The sequence below is a fragment of the Cynocephalus volans genome, chromosome 12 (assembly GCF_027409185.1).
Source record: "Cynocephalus volans isolate mCynVol1 chromosome 12, mCynVol1.pri, whole genome shotgun sequence".
Taxonomy (NCBI): domain Eukaryota; kingdom Metazoa; phylum Chordata; class Mammalia; order Dermoptera; family Cynocephalidae; genus Cynocephalus; species Cynocephalus volans.
Window position 1 is genome coordinate 51,623,667 of NC_084471.1, and position 16,738 is coordinate 51,640,404.

The 16,738-nt window shown below is 33.6% G+C and overlaps 1 protein-coding gene across 5 annotated transcripts in view; it reads right to left on the reverse strand.

The window, feature by feature from the left end:
* The window catches only part of FRS2 (fibroblast growth factor receptor substrate 2), a 91,966-nt gene that overhangs the window by 22,044 nt on the left and 53,184 nt on the right, over positions 1-16,738 (reverse strand). For 4 of the 5 annotated variants that reach the window (XM_063075279.1, XM_063075277.1, XM_063075276.1 and 1 more), the window contains one exon: positions 12,548-12,617. The exons of the other annotated variant lie outside the window; for it this stretch is intronic. The gene's annotated coding sequence lies outside the window, so the exon portion shown is untranslated. The remainder of the gene's footprint in view (positions 1-12,547; positions 12,618-16,738) is intronic. 5 annotated transcript variants of the gene reach the window in all.

Consider the following 16,738-nt stretch of genomic DNA (forward strand, 5'->3'; position numbering starts at 1 on the left):
TGTACACATAAAATCTACCATCTTAACCATTTTTAAGTGTACAGTTCAATGATATTGAATACATTCATAATGTTGTGTATCCATTACCATAATTCATCTCCATTCATCTTGTAAATCTGGACACTGTACCCTTTAAACAGTAACTCTCGATTTCCCCCTTCCCCCAGTCTCTGGCAACAACCATTCTACTTTGTCTCTATTATTTTGACTGTGCTATTTCCTTCATATAAGTGGAATCATACAGTATTTGTCTTTTGTGACTGGCTTATTTCACTTAGCATAATGTCTTCAAGGTTCATCCATGTTATAGCATATTATAGAATTTCCTTCCTTTTGATGGCTGAATAATACTCCATTATATGTATATACTACATTTTCCTTCTCCATTCACCTGTCCACAGACACTTGGGTTACTTCCATGTTTTAGCTACTGTGAATAATGCTGCTATGAACATGGATATACAAATATCTTCTCAAGACCCTGCCTTCAATTCTTAGGGATATATACCAAGAAGCAGAATTACTACATCATGTGGCATTCTATTTTAAATTTTTTGACGAACCACCATACTGTTTCCCACAGTGGCTGTACCATTTTATATTCCCACCAACAGCGCACTAGGGTTCCAATTTTTCTACACCCTCGTCAACATTTGTTACTATTTTTTTTTGTAATAGTAGCCATCCTAATGAGTATGAGGTAGTATCTCATTGCAGTTTTGATTGGCATTTCTCTAATCATTGCTGATGTTGAGCATCTTTTCATGTACTTATTGGTCATGTGTATATCTTTGGAGAAATGTCTAGTCAAGTCCTTGGCCCATTTTTTATTGGGTTGTTTTTTTTGTTGTTGAGTTTTAGGAGTTCTCTATATATTCTGGATAACAATCTCTTATCAGATATATGATTTGCAAATATTTTCTCCTATTCTGTATGCCGCCTTTTTACTCTATTGATGTCTTTTGATGCACAAAATTTCAAAATTTTCATTAAGCCCAGTTTGTCTATTTTTTTTGTTGTTGTTGCCTGTGCCTTCGGTGTCATATCCAATAAATCACAGCCAAATCCAATGTCATAAAGCCTTTGTCCTAAATTTTCTTCTTTTTAGTTCTAGGTCTTACATTTAGGTCTTTGATCTATTTTGAGTTAATCTTCGTATGTGGTGTTAAGTAAGGGTCCAACTTCATCATTTTGCAAGTGAATATCGTTTTCCCAACACCATTTGTTGAAAAGACAGTCCTTTCCCCATTGAATGGTCTTGGCACCCTTGTCAAAAATCATTTGACCATATATGCAAGGGTTTATTTCTGGGCCCTCTATTCTATTCCACTGGCCTATACTCATATGTCTGCCTTTATACTAGTATCACAATGTTTTGACTACTGTAGCTTTGTAGTACATTTTGAAATCAGGAAGTGTGAAACCTCCAGCTTTGTTCTTTTTCAAAATTGTTTTGACTATTCGGGATCCTGTGAGATTCTAAATGAATTTTAGGATGGGCTTTTCTATTTTAGCAAAAAACATCATTGGGATTTTGATAGGAATTGCATTCAATCTGTAGATCACTTTGGGTAACACTGACATCTTAAAAATATTAAGTCTTCCAAATCATGAACATGAAATGTATTTCCATTTATTTATTTTGTCTTTCTTTTTTTCTTTTTCTTTTTTTGGCAGTTGGCCGGTGCAGTGTCTTTAATTTCCTTCAGCAATATTTTATAGTTTTCACTGTAGAAGTCTTTCACCTCCTTGGCTAATTTCAACATATTTTATTCTTTTCAATGCTACTGTAAATGGAATTATTTTCTTAATCTCCCTTTCAGATTGTTCATAGCGTAGAAATGCAACTGATTTTTGCATGTTTACTCTATAGCCTGCTACCTTTCTGAATTCATGTATTAATTCTAACAGCTTTTTTTGGTGGAATCTTTAGTGTTTTCTACATATAAGATCATATCATCTGTGCACAGAGATAAATTTACTTCTTTTCCAGTTTGGATGTCTTTCATTTCTATTTCTTGACGACTTACTCTGGCTAGAATTTCCAATACAATGTTGAATAGAAGTGGCAAAAGCAGGAATCCTTGCCTTGTTCCTGATCTTAGAAGAAAATCTTTCAGTCTTTCACCACTGAGTATGATATTCACTGTGAGTTTTTCATATACGGTTTTTATAATGTTGAGGTAGTTTCCTTCTATTCATAGTTATAGGTTTTTTATCATGAAAAGATGCTGAATTTTGACAAATGCTTTTTCTGCATCAAGATGTGTTTTTCTTTTCTTCATCCTGTTAATGTGGTGTATTATGCTTATCAGTTTTCCTATACTGAACCATCCTTGCATTCCATGGAAAAACCCCACTTGATCATGGTGTATAATCCTGTTCAATATGCTGCTGAATTTAGTTTGCTAATATTTTGTTGAGGACTTTTGTGTCAATGTTCATGATTCAACTGCATTTTTAACAGGTTTCTATAACTTACGGTACTGTAAAATAGCTCAAAGAAAATGAGACAGATATATTTAATGGTTGAAATAGACAGGGCACCCATTCATCATTTTTTGCCCATCTCATAGTGGTTCATAATTTTTCCTGACAAAATCTGGCAATAGTAGCTCCCTTCTTCCCCACCAATAAAAATCAAAAACTTTTAAATAGCCTTCAAGGTCCTCAATTTTTTGTATCATTTCCTGCCCCTCCTGATCCACTACTGATCATGTACTTTATGATGCCTCTCTCTTTCACTCTGCTTCAGCCACACTGCCCTCCTTGTTGTTTCTGGAATATACCAAGTACATTCTTACCCCAGATCCTTTGCAACTACTACTCTTCATACCTGGAATGGTCTTCTGCCAGATTCCCACATAGCCTGTTTACTTACTTGCTTCAGGTCTTCACTCACAGATCAATTTATTAGAGGACTTCCCTGAGTACCCTATATAAAATAAACCTTTACCAATTGCCCCACAATGGTACTCCCTTTTCCGCTTTCTCTGCTATATTATTCTCCAAATGACTTATCACCAAGTGGCATACTATATACTGGCTTATTTGTTTTTTCTTGATTCCCTATCTCCACCCCATTGCCACCACAAAATGCAAACTCCATAGGGGCAGAGATTTTGTTCAATTATATATCCCCACTACCTAAAGAGTGTCGGACACATATTAAAAGTTCAATATGTTTTAGCTGAATGAATAAATACCCTAATACTAGATACTGTTTAAAAATAGCAACACACATTCATAAATTTTGTGCCTGAATTTCTGCAACATGAAAACATGTCAATAAAACTACAACCAAATAATCTTCCATTTTTACTTAACATGTTACTTAACAGCTATTTATTAAGCTAAATAAACAGGGCTCAGAATTATCACTTAGATTTGTCTACACACTAACAGCTATTTCATGATTGCTTTATAGTACTACAAAATTTCTTTCAGAAGCAATGCTATCATGTTGCTGTCAAAGTGAACAAGTACACTCACAAGACCAGGGTGGCACCAGATTGTCCTCCTTTTCATACTACATAGATTCAAAGACTGTCATTTGGATTGTAGTTATTATAGCAGATGTGAATACCTACAGAGTCTATCTGGGTAAGACAATTGCCTAAAAGTTGTTATCCAAGCCATATCACTTCCTCTAAGCTAGGTCACTCATTGAAGTTCCTGTAGTCCTGAGGTAGGCTTTCGTGAAGGTGAATAGACTCTAGGATTGAGACAACTATCTATGTTGGATTTCTGACCTTAAGGCTTTCCCCAAGCTTTTTTAATTTTTAACATTAAAAAGTGCCTAATTTAACTAGGATTTACTTTGAAAATCAGTCGAACTACCTGACATGTGCCAGTTCAACACCAACATCTTTAGTCTATTGGAAAGTTGTAATTTCAGCTAAAAGGGAATATGGTTACATATGGTGGAAAGCACAAGTTTGGAACATTACAGATTAGTGAAATGATGAATTAGCTATAAACAACATTAGTTTCTTTAAACATTTTCTTTCTTTACACTAATTCACTCAAAAATGTTTGAAAAAATAAAATAAAAAAGTTCATTTTTTCCTTCCTTAATCTGTAAGTAAATCAAAAGTAAAGCCATTATAAATTAAGCCTTTAAATTCCTCTTGTTGATGAGACTCAAATTGTTTAAGATTGCATTTAATAGCATGCACATTTTCACTTTTTAATTAAAATGCTACAAATTAATATATCGATTTTGCTAATACTAAATATGCCTGCCTGTCAGTAAAGGGAAATATTCAGAACACACTCTGCTGCCACCCCCACAAAAAAATATCTGGGTTTGGAGGTGATGAATGCTGTTTTCCTGATATAAGGCCCTGGTGATACTTGCTTTAATAATAAGATAACCAATCATCATTCAAGCATCTGAGGCAAAATTATTCTGAAAATTAGGGAAATAATTTACTTATTTGGAATCATTATCTCTCTTTAAATTATTAAAATGTGCTAAGATTATATCAAAGAATAAAAAAGGGCTTTTTATATAAAAATTGTTAATTTGAACCAAAACTACTCTACCTGAATTAACAAGAACACTTTTACTTTTGTACTGATTATTATACCAGAAAACAGAATAACTGGACTTAATATTAATGCTATATTCCTTATTTTACAGGATAGGCCAAAGACAAACACATCAAAACTTTAAAACAAAAACAGTTAACAAATTATATATTCTAAGGAATAGTCAATATTTTTATAAGAATTTTGATAACTGTGAAGGTAAAAAATTTGAAATGATACTGAAGGAGTTAAGATTTTAAACAAACTTACCATTTGTGAGTAGGCCCTCAGCTGGCAGCAAATACAGAATTATAAATATTGGGAAGTTATACAATACCCTCATGCAAATTACTCTTACTTGATTTTTTTAAAACTTGGGTTGCTCCAAGGGTAATATGTATTTAAGAGTGAGATATGACCTAAAATCTGATAAAAGTGAATTACATGCCTTCTGGATTTTAAAAAATACTTGACTCAGTTTTGTGGTTTTTTAAATAAACTTTATTTTTTAGAACAGTTTTCGATTAAGAGAAAAATTGAGAAGATAGTACACAGAGTTCCCATAGGCCCCAACACCCAGTTTTCCCTACTAACAACTCACATTAGTATGGTATATTTTGTTACAAGTAATGAAGCAATATAGACACATTATTATTAATGAAAATCCATATTCTATTCAGATTTCCTTAGTTTTTATATAATGCCCTTTTTCTAGTCCAGGGTTTATTCAGGATACCACATTACATTTAGTCATCATATATCCTTAGGCTCCCCTTAGCTGTAACAGTTTTTCAGTTTCCTTGTTTTGGATGACCCTGGCAGTTTTGAGGAGTACTACAGTATTTTGTAGAATGCCCCTTTATTGGAATTTGTCTGATGTTTTTCTCATGATTAGACTGGGATTATGGGTTCTGAGGAGGAAGACCCCAGAGACGAAGTGCCATTTCATCACATTATATCCCTTGAAATATACAATTGACATGATTTATCACTGTTGTTAATCCTGATCACCTGGCTGAAGTAGCATGTATCAGGTTTCTCCACGTGAAGTTACTCCTCCCCAGCCCCTTTCCATACTATACTATTTGGAAAGAATGCATACAGAGCCCACACTTCCTGAGCAGGAAGTTAAGCTTCACCTTAATAAAGGCAGAGTAATGACAAATTATTTGGAGTTCTTCTGCACAGGAGATTTGTATCTTCTCCATTTATTTATTTATTCGATAATTTATTTATGCCAGTATAGACCCATGAATATCTATTTTATACTTTGGGCTATAATCCAAAACTACTTTACACTTTACTTATTTTCCTGCTCAAATTATTCTAATGTTGACCATTGGGGGCTCTTTCAGTTAGTTCCTACGTCCCTTTGACATATTCCCATCATTTTGGGGTATTTTTGATTTTGGGGTTTTTTTTTAAAGCACTTCCTTGCTTGTTGATACTACAAAAAGCTCTAAGTTGACCTTGTATACTTGTCCCAGTTCTAAAGCCAGCCATTTCTCCAAGGAACTCTGGGGCTCCTTTTTAGAGTACAGTATTAGAAATCAAGATTTGAGCTCTAGGTGTGTTCTTGCTACCGAGGTGTCATTGCTTTTCGGTGGGCCTCTGTTTTTAATTGAATTTTATGTTATTTGGGGGGAATTTGCATAAGAAAGTAGAGAAATAAATTCATGTGAAGAACAGACTAGGTCTACGTAGCTTTAAAAATTAATGCAACTGTAGATGGAGTATTTACCATCACTTTTTATGGATGTATTTTGAAAACAATTCATCTAAAAATATATAAGGGAGACCGAATTTTTAAAAATATAAAATTGAGACATACATTTTTTTAAAAAAAAAAGAAAAGGTGACTATGACATTATATTTATGTATTGGTTTTAGTACACAGTTCCTGGCTTATGCTCTCTCCGACCTTCTTCTGTCCTCCTTTCACTTGCTCCTTTTTCTCCCCAGGCAAAAAATTTTCTGACCTACCTACACTCACTGGAGGTCATAAGACCCCCATTTCAGGACGGGCCCTGCCACATGCCCACAAGGAAGGAATGCTGCACAGAGAGGCCAAGAAGAACCTGAACAAACAGGCCTTGCCAGATTTCCCCACCCAGGCTATTAGTGTCAGATCATACCCTTTTTGTCCAATTACATTTCTATACGGTTGTCCATGCTTCAATCATGCCTACGCAATGAAGATTCCATAAAAACCCAAGAGTACAGGGTTCGGAGAGCTTCCAGACAGCTTTACACATGGAGAGTCCTGGAGGATGGCATTCCTGAGGAGTGCATGGAGGCTCCATGCCCCTTCTCCCATATCCCACCCTATGCATCTCTTCATCTGTATCCTTTGTAATATCTTTTATAATAAACCAGTAAGTATAAGTACATGTTTCCCTGAGTTCTGTGAGCTGCTCAAGTAAACTAACTGAACCAAGGAGGGAGCTGTGGGAACTCCAATTTATAGCCAGTTGGTCAGAAGTTCCAGAGGCCTAGGCTTGCAACTGGCATCTGAAATGGCAGGGTGGTCTTGGGGACTGAGCCCTCCGCCTGTGCCATCTGAAGCTATCTCCAGGAAGATAGTGTCAGAATTGAATTGGCGGACACCTCGTTGGTGTCCACTGAAGAACTGCTGGCTTGCTTGCCAGTGGGGAGAAATCTCCACACATTTGGTCACAGAAGTTGGTCTTCTGTGTTGCTTGTTGTTGCTGAGAGAGCAAAGGAAAGACAGTGTGTGTTTTTCCCACTCACTCACCAACTCAGTAACAAATACATAATAAAAAAGAAATAAATAAAAAAGGAATAAAAAAGAAACCTGATTACGGTTTCTGTAGGTTACCAACCGGCTCACCAATTTTTTGGTCTTAGGACTCCTTTCCACTTTTAAAAATTATTTGAGGATTTTTCAAAGAACTTTTGTTTAATTGGATTACAAATTAGAAGTTAAATCTAAGAAACATTTGAAATTTATTACACATTAACACAAATAATATTTTATTTAAAAAATAATTTAAAAAACTATTTTCCAAAAACCTTAGTGAGAAAAGTGACATTATTTTACATTGTTTGCAAATCTCTTTAATGTCTAGCTTAAGGAAAAATAGCTAGATTCTTACAACTGATTCTGCAATATGTTGTTTTGGTTAAACTATCTAAGTATATGAAGAAAATCTGGCCTGACACAAGATATATAGTTGGAAGACAGAATATTTTAATTACCATTTCAGATAACTTTTAATATTCTTCTTGGATACTAACTCAACTCGACTAATGGTTAATTACAATGTAGAATCTGAAACCGTATCAACGAACTTTTCATAATCTATTACATTAAAATTCATTACCAAATCTGATTCAAGAAGAAATAAAAATATGAAGTCTTATGTGCTTAAGAAAAATTCAATCAAGAATCAAAAAATCCTGCCATAAAGAAATTCTAGGCCCAGATGCCCTTACAGATGAATTCTGTCAAACATGTAAGAAAGAAACAATTTAACACAACGTATTCTGGAGAACAGTTTAAAAAGGTTTCATCTCAAAGGAACTAGCATAAACTTGATACTAAAACCAAAAAAGAACAGCACAATAAAAGAAAACTATAGGTTAATCTCCTTCATTATTATTGATGCAAACATTATAAAATATTAATAAATGTTAAGTCCAGTAACATATAAAAGGGGTAATGCCTCATAACTTCATTGGAGTTATACTAGGAATTGAGGGTTGATTTAACGTAAGAAAAATCAGAGTAATTCTCCACAATAGAATAAAGAAGAAAAAAATCATATCATTTTTAACAGATTCAGAGAAGTCTTTTCTGAAGTTTCTCTCAACAGAAAGGTAAAACTATATGGCTGTTCTGGGAGATTCAAATAGCCTAAAAGGACCCAGCTCCCTGGGTGCAAGGAAAAAAGCAGGCTGCAGTGCTCAAGGAAAGGGGAAGCCTCTCTACAAGATAAAGATGCTACCAGTATCACCGCTTCCAAAAGAAAAATGGAAAGGTCAAAAAACCTAACCAAGTTTTTCTTATATATTTCATATTAACTGTAGTCATGCTTGGTGTTCCCTCATACACTTGTTCTGAAAGTCTACTAACAAACCTCTTAAAACAATTTGTAAGACGAAGATGGTCTACAATTTTGTCCATAACTGCATTAAAGAAAAGATGAATGGTACAGCTGTACTTTTACCCTTATTCAGAATACCCAAGTATAATTACCTTTTCTCCTACCTTGGTGCTACCCATGAAAGGGCTCCCCATCTGAAGGAAGCACTGTTTCTATTGGCACAGATATTAAGGAAGTTGAGTAGAACCCATCTTAATCCAATTCAAAATAGACCTTAACTGAGTTGGTTAAGGCAGGAAATTAAAACACAGACAAACCTTAAACATTTTATTGTAGCTTAAACATATAAAAAGGCATGAATTCACTAAACTGATGGCCCCAGCCTTTTTTTTAAATAAATTGGGGGCCTGCTGATTATAATTCTCTGCTATATTTCTCACATAAACCTTACCTAAAATGTACATTGTTTAAAATGGATCAAGAATTTCTGGCAACATGACAAGTTAGTTGCCCAGGATTAGCCCTACTGCCTAAATCTACAATGCTATATATAAAAATAAATTAAAATATATATATATATATATAAACTCTGTATAAAAATTTTATTTATATATATGTAAATGTTTTTAAAATATTTTTCAATTTCTTCATAATTGGCACAAATGTAAAAAGTTATGGAAGGTTGCTCTTGACTTTAAGGTGACTTCACTACACTGCTTTTGAAAACTGCAAACTTCAGGAGACAGGCTATATATTCTGAGACTCCCTTGCATACAGCTGAAAATCAAAGAGCTATAACTGCACAGTAACGACAGTACTTCAAAAAAGCTCATGGAAAAATTCATACTATCTTTCAATTCTATTTTTCCATGAACTTTCTGAAGTACTATCATACAACTAAATGGGCAGTAAAACTACCTAACAGAAAGTGACAGCAAGCAGACTTGCCTGCTTGACCTTGGTGCTAGAGGAAAGAAGAAAAAAATCTCCTGTAAGAATTTATAACTGCAATCCAGCTCTTAAATGAGTTTCTGGAGTACAAAAAAGATGAAAGGGGGTTAGAAACAAGGAAAATAGGCTATATGCCTAAACAGAGTTATAGAAAGAACAGAGAAAATAAGATGCATTATTCAAAGAGATAACGGTCAAGAATTTTCTACAATTTTCAAAGACATCATCATTATTCTCAGATCTAGGAAGCCAGAAGAATCCCAAGTGGGATTACAAAAAATAACATAATGAAATATGAAAAAGGGGCTGGCTAGTTAGCTCAGGCAGTTAGAGCATAGCTTTGTAACACCAAGGTTAAGGGTTCAGATCCCTATACTGGCCAGCCACACACACACACACACAAAAAAAGAGAAATAAGAAAAAGAATACCTCAACACATTACATAAAACTGTAGAAGACTAAAGTAAAAAGAGGCTCTAAAACAGCCAAATAAAAGAGAGATTACTTACAAAGGAAGAGCAATTAAGACTTCTCAACAACACTGGCAGTCCAAGGACCAAAATAATATCATCAATGGGATGAGAAAACTTAGAATTCTACACACAGAGAAACTATCTTTCAAGAATGGAGATAAAATATAGACATCTTCAAACAAAGAAAAAATAATGTCTTTTCCACCAAAAAATCTCCACTAGAGGAAATTTTAATTTTCTACTTTGGATAGAAAAAAACTCATCACAAAAGAAAGGTCTCAGATTGAAAAAAGAATAATGAGCCAAGAAAATACTAAGTAGGTAAATAAATGTAAACAAAATTGAATACCTAAAACAATAATTAGTCTAACTTTGTGTATATGCAGAAGAGGACTATGCTAAATCTAAGATAACAGACAAGTGTTATAGGTTGGGAAGAGGACAATCAGAGCACTCTAAGTTACTATATTATGTAGGAATAGGTTAAAGATACTGAATAATTTATATTTTTCTTAAGAAAAATATGCATGTTAAAATAGCTACCATAACCACTACAAGAATAAAGAATACATTAACTTATAAACAAGTGTGTATGCATACAAGGTGTTGGAGAGGAGATGGAATGAGAAAAAAACATGTACACATGAAGGCATTCACACACTGAACTCAATACAAAAGACTGGCAAGAACGGGAGGGGGGAAGAGTAAGACAAACAGAAAGATCACAGATGGGGACAGAAGGAAATCTAAATCTATCAGTAATCACAACTGACTAAAATTTTCCAGTTAAAAGATAAAGACTGTCATTTATACCAAAAACAAAATTCAACCATGCCCTGTTTACTAAGCACAAACCAAATATAGGTACATGAAAAGCTAAAGAATGGAAAATACTTCACTAACTAAAAGAAAGCTAGAGTAGCTATAATTAATCCAAGGAAACAGCAACCATAACAACAAAATTAAAACAAAAACTGTAAGGCTAAAAATGTTTTAAATAGAGGGTCTTTCAAAATTATAAAAAGTTCAAAAGATAAAACAATTCTATATTTTTAAAATTTTGCTTATTGTTATATTTTTAATGTACTTAATAACATATATTCAAAATAAATAAAGCAGAAATTAACACACCTATAAAGAGAAATAGACAAACCTACCATCATGGTGAGAGACATTAACATGTCTTTTCTTTATCAGTAGAGAAACTGATAGAGCAGTCTCAAAATAAAACAAACCCAAATCCAAAACAAAAACAAAACAAACAAGATTTAAACAGAACACTTAAAAAGGTTATAGGCGTATATGCAAAACTGTGCTTATAAGGCTGGAGAACTTGCATTCTTTCCAAATACACACAGAAAATACGTATGAAAACTAGCCAAATGCTAGGTCTTAAAGTTAATCTCTACAAATTACAGCACTATGGTCTCTGACTGTAAAGAAATAATTGCAAATGTATTACAAATTTTTTTTTATATTTAAAAAGTTATGTATTTTGAAATTAAGTACACAATTCTAAATAATTCATGAGGCAAATAAGAACCCTGGTTTAGCTGTCTGCAATTTCACTTGCCTTGGTCAAACATAGTCTGAAAACATTAAATGGAAAGTTCCAGAAATAAACAATTCATAAATTTTAAATTGTGCACCATTCTGAGTAGCGTGATAAAATTTCACATCGTCCTGCTCTCCTTCACACTCTGGCAGGGAATCACCTCATTGTCCAGTGTATCCACGCTATATATACTCCCCTCCTTTTAGCCACTTAGCAGCCCTCTCAGTTATCAGGTTGTCAGATGACTGTCAAGTTATCACTCTGCCTGTGTTCAAGTATCCCTGATTTTACTTAATAATGGCCCCAGGGCTGGCTATTTAGCTCAGTTGGTTAAAGAGTAGTGTTTTAACACCAAGGTCAAGGGTTCAGATCCCACACTGGCGATCTACTCAAAAGTAAATAAATATGAGCACTTAAAGTGCTTCCTTTAAGTGAAAATGTGAAAGTTCTCAATAAGGAAAGAATAGAAATCCTATGCTGAGTTTGCTAAGATCTGCCATAAGAATAAATCTTTTGTCCATGAAATTATGAAGAAGGAAAAAGAAATTCTTGCTAGCTTTGTTATTGCACCCCATACTGCAAAAGTTACAGCCACAATGTGTGATAAATGCTTAGTTAAGATGTAAAGGCACTAAATTTGTGGGTGGAAGACATGAACACAAACATGTTCCAATTGATGGGAATCAGGTTCGCCACTCTCGGCAGTTTCAGGCATCTACTGCAGGTCTTGAAAAGTATCCTTAGTGGATAAGGAAACTACTGTATTTTAAAAATGAACAAAACCAAGAATATTATAGATTAAAACTTATGGGGATGCAGCTAAGATGGCACTTAGAGGTAAATTTAAAGACCAATAATCTAAATTTTAAAGTTTTAAAAAAGAATGGGGAAAAAAAAGAACCCTAAAAATTCTGAGAAATTAAAAAGAAATAACAAATATCAGAAATTAAAAGAACAGAAACACTTACAATGGACATGAGTGACAGAGCCAACTTCATTCTTTGAGAGAGTAATTAAAACAGCAATCCTCTGGAAAAACTAATGGAGAAGAGACAACACACAAACAGTAAATGAAAAGGAAACATAATTACAGATGCTATAGATATTCAACTAATAAGAGGATATTATGAACAATTTTATATCAGTACATTTGAAAACAGATTTTCAAAAATAACTTTTTAAAATATAATCTATTAAAAAATAATTCAAAAAGAAATAGGGCTCACAGTTTCCAATTTCAAAACTTACAACAAAGCTACCATTATCAAACATCAAATCATCAAGTGTGCTACTGTCATAAGGAGAAACATATAGATCAATGGAACAGAATTGAGGGTCCAGAAATAAACCCATATGTTTATGGTGAATTGATGTTCGACAAGGGTGCCAAAACAACTCAATGTGGAAAAAACAGACTCTTCAACAAATGGTGCTAGGACAAATGGATTTCCACAAGCAAAATAATGGAGTGAGACTACTATCTCATGCTATATACACAAATGAACTAAAAATGGATTAAAGATCTGAAGATGAAACCTAAAACTATAAAATTCTTAGAAGAAAACATAGGGGGAAAGCTTCATGACACTGGATTTGGCAATTATTTCTTGGATATAATACCAAAACCTCAGGCAACAAAAGTAGAAGCAGACAAATTTGACTATATCAAAATTAAAAACGTGTGTATCAAAGGAAAAAGGCAACCTATGGAATGGGAGAAAATATTTGCAAATTATATAACCAATAAAGGATTAATATCCAGAATATATAAAGAATTCCTACAAACTCAGCAACAACAACAAAATAACCTGATTCAAAAATGGGCAAAGGACATGAATAAACACTCCTCCAAAGAAGACACAAGAATGGTCTACAAGCATATGAAAAGCAGCTCATATGGATTAGGGAAATACAAGTCAAAACCACAGTGAGATGCTACCTCACACCCATCAGGATGGTTGCTTTCAGTAAAACAGAAAAAAACAAATGTTAGCAAGATGTGGAGAAGTTTGAATCCTTGTGCACTGTTGGTGAAAATGTAAATGGTACAGCCACTGTGGAAAAATGGCAGTTCCTCAAAACATTAAAAATAGAATTACCATATGATGCAGCAATTCTACTCTGGGTCCACATCTAAAGAACTGAAGACAGGGTCTCAAAGAGATATCTGTACAACCATATTCACAGCAGCATTATTCACAATAGCCAAAAGGTGGAATCAACCCAAGCACCCATCAATGGATAAATGGATAAGCAAAATGTAGTATATACATATAATGGAATATTACTCAGCCTTAAAAAGAAAGGAAGTTCTGTAATATGCTACAACATGGATGAACCCCGGAGATATTATACTAAGTAAAACAAGCTAATCACAAAAAGACAAATACTGTATGATTTCACTTATGTGAGGTAACTAAAATAGTGAAACTCATAAAACCATAAAGTAGAATGGTGGTTGTCAGAGGCTAGGGAGAAGGGAAAATGAGGAATTGCTTAGTGAATAGTTTCAGTTTTACAAGATGAAAACTTCTGGAGATTGGTTGTACAACAATGTGATTAAACTTAACATTACTGAACTGTGTACTTTAAAGATGGTAAATTTTACATTATGTGTATTTTACTATAATTAAAAATGTAAAAAACAAAAACAAAAAACCAACTCATGGAAAAGAGAGATTTTAAGAAATCCAACCAGGACAATATGAAAAAAGAAAATTACAGGCCAATCTGATTCATAAAATAAATGTAAAAATCCTAAACAAAATGTAAGCAAATCAAATTCAGAGATTTATTAAAAAGGAAATCCATCACAACTAAACTGGATATATTTCAGGAATGCTCAGTTAGACTAATTTGCAAATCAATGTAACTGACCACATTAACAGAGAAAGAAAAAACATTCTGATCACCTTTACAGTTATACAGTTATAAGAAAGCCTTTCAATATAACTCAGCATTCATTTATCATTTTAAAAACAAATAAAACAAAACTCCTACCAAGGTAAGAATAGAATGAAATTTCCTTAACTTGACAGAGGACATCTAAAAACAACAACAAAAACCTTCAAGTATCATTGTTAATGATAATCTCAAAGGAAATGCTTTCAAATTTTAAGAACAGACAAGAACCAAAACTATGAATATCTGCAGATGTCTAAGATAGTACAGTAATAGTTCAGGAGAAGACAAATAAACCAAAGGTGCAGAAGAAAAAGTACAGAAACAAAACTACATATATTAAAACTTGATTTATAACACAGGTAGCTTTGCAGATCAGAAAGGAAATGAAGGACTATTTCCATGAACGGTGCTCAGATAACCAATTATCCATATGAAAAAAATGAAGTTGTATCCCTTACCTCTCACTCTCAAAAAATCAACTAAGATTTAAGTATTAAATATGAAAGGCGAAACCATAAGGCTTTTAGTGGCTAATGTGGGGGAGAATATCTCTGTGACCTCTGGATAGGAAAAGATTTAAGATAAAGGAAAAAAGTCATATACTTAACTAGCTTAAAATTAAGAACTGTTGTGAGATATATATGTAAACTGATTATACTTTGTTGTATATGGGAAGGAGAGGACAATAGAGAATGCCATCAAAAGTTATCAAAGTATACATGAGAAATGCCAAATAACCAAGTGAATTCAGAGATCAAATTATTTTAATTCTTTACTTTCCCTCCATATTTTATAAATTAATCATTAAACATCAATCATGTCAAAGTAAGGAGACTACCCGATTAAGAAAAAATAATACGATGCTAATATAATGCAGGGCTGTCACTGTTCCCACTACTTCATATCTTAAACATATTACACATTTATGCTCTCATTTAAGATCAATACATTATTGTAGGGACTTGGAAGCAAGTATAAAAAATTAAAAGTAACATGGTTCAGTAATATCAATGCCTGTATCTAGATCTCACTTCAAGAATTAACAATGATGCCCATGGTAAAAATCGAAATAGCATCTCAGGTAGGTGGGATGTTAGTCTGACCCTTACCACTGTCCTTGAATCATTATTTTACTTACTTGTCAGACATAATGCTGGAATCTATCTTTGGGTGCTTCAGGGAAGAAACACAATGTATTTAAGATAAGCTCTCCCTTGGAAAGAGTAACAATTTAAAAAAAAAAAGAAATGGAGCAAGGAGACAACTTATTTTTAGGACTTTCCAAATAATTCTTAAATTAAGGTGCCAAAGAAATACATAATTACAAGGAACACATTGGGGACCTTAAGATTAACACTGTATATATAACTGAAAGAGATAAACTGGAAAGACAACACTCATCCAAAGATAAATACTTTTTTAAAAGAAACGATGAACATGTGTCCATCAAGCAAAATAAATTAATTTCCATTTCATCCACTATTAAGGTCCCTTCTCCTTCAACCCAAGCACACATATACATACAAGGTAGACATTCTCCATCTACACTTGTAAGCCTCTGGCTCACATGAAAACAAAATGATTTTAACCACACACTAGCTCCAGCACTCAGACTTGTAATTTCCACATGCTGCCCACACAGCACTTTGTGAGCATGTGATTAGGAGGAATGATGCACAATCACACCACATTCCTTCCCTCAGCTCACACATCAAGAACTTGCTCTCTCAGCTGCATTCTTCTCCAAACAGCCATGGTCACCTTAGCAACCCTATGCTCCTAATATGGACAGCTGGCCCATTTAAAGTCAGTCCTTCTTGGCAGGGAAAATGCTTGTTCTTCAAATTGGGGGAGAGAGGAGAGGTTTTCCTTTAATACACATTGCAGAGGTTGATTTAACTTGATCAGCACTTTTATTCTGTGGCAGCAATTTGTGTCGACTTTCAACCTATTCTGAGTTTTGTTTTTATGTTTTTGTTTTTTTTTTTTTAATTTAAAAAGCAAGTAGCTGAAAAAATAAAATTAAGCCAGCTCAGCTGGAACTCTAAGAGTGGAACATGAAACAAAAAGGTATCTAAAATAACCGTGTTCTTTTAGAAAATTACAAAACTAGCCACATTTTTGTGGATAAAGTTCAACTTTAGTTAAACTGAATTGTAACACCTGAAGCCTTAATATGCAATAAGAAATCAGAGTCAGAAAAACTATCTTTTTAATATTATAGCCTATTTAATATTATAGCCTATTTTTGAACA